We start from the raw sequence: 966 nt of genomic DNA on the forward strand, positions 1-966 counted from the left end.
AGGCATGTGCCACCATACCCAGCTAATTTTTCTATTTTTGATAGAGATGGGGCTCTTGCTCAGCCTGGTCTGGAACTCCTGAGCTCAGGTAATCTACCTGCCTTGGCCTCTCAAAATGCTAGGATTACAGGCATGAGCCACCCTACCCGGCCGGCTCTCCTATTTTGTGAGAGAGTGGTTTGGGCGCACAGAGTAGTTTGTCTCCTGTAAAGGGCCAGATAGTACATATTTTTGGTTTTGTGGCTATGTGGTCTCTGTTGTACCTATTCTGACCTCCCACTGTACTGCAAAATCGGCCGTGCACAATAGCTAAATACATCCCTCCCCTTTTCTGAAATCAATACTCTTATCTGTGCTAAAGAAGGGAACTCAGTAAATAATGAATGATGTACACAATGTTTTGGAAACATTTCTAACTTGAGATTGACACCAAAGAGGGCAGCCTGCTCTGTGTCTCTCAGTCCTGGTGTCTCTCCAGTGCCCTCCTGGACTCTGAGCCACACATCTGCCTCTGTGGGCTTGTAGATTCAGTAACTGCAACGTTTCAAGTGCACTTTTGCCTTTAGAATTTGTAAGTTGTCTGATGTCCTAGGAATTTTATAATACTCCCAGCAGAACAATGAAGTTTCAAATTCAAGGTTCACCTTACAAGGAGTTAAAACTGCCGATTTCCGCATCTTTTTGCCCCGTTCCGTGGGTCTCTTAGCTGTGTGTTTGAGTGCTCAGACTAAGGTAGAGATACCATCAGCTCATCTTCCTGGGAGTCTGGGGAGGCGCCCTACCAGCCTCCTCTTCTAGAACACATAGGACAGAAGGAAACTGGCCCAGGAGGTTGTGGGGCTCATGACAGTGTGGTCTGATACGCACGCATGAGTCTCTGCCAGATCCAGAGTGCACCTGATGGCCCGGGGCACACGCAGCAGAGCTGGAGCAAACAGATCCAGACAGGCCAACTAAAGACTTGCC

The 966-nt window shown here is 48.1% G+C and overlaps 1 protein-coding gene across 1 annotated transcript in view; it reads left to right on the forward strand.

Annotated features, from left to right (window-relative positions):
• Positions 1-966, forward strand: part of TLDC1 (TBC/LysM-associated domain containing 1) — an 18,470-nt gene that overhangs the window by 7,256 nt on the left and 10,248 nt on the right. The window lies entirely within an intron of this gene.

This window comes from Otolemur garnettii, unplaced genomic scaffold, assembly GCF_000181295.1.
Source record: "Otolemur garnettii isolate 467f Iridium unplaced genomic scaffold, OtoGar3 scaffold00047, whole genome shotgun sequence".
NCBI classification, from domain to species: Eukaryota; Metazoa; Chordata; class Mammalia; order Primates; family Galagidae; genus Otolemur; species Otolemur garnettii.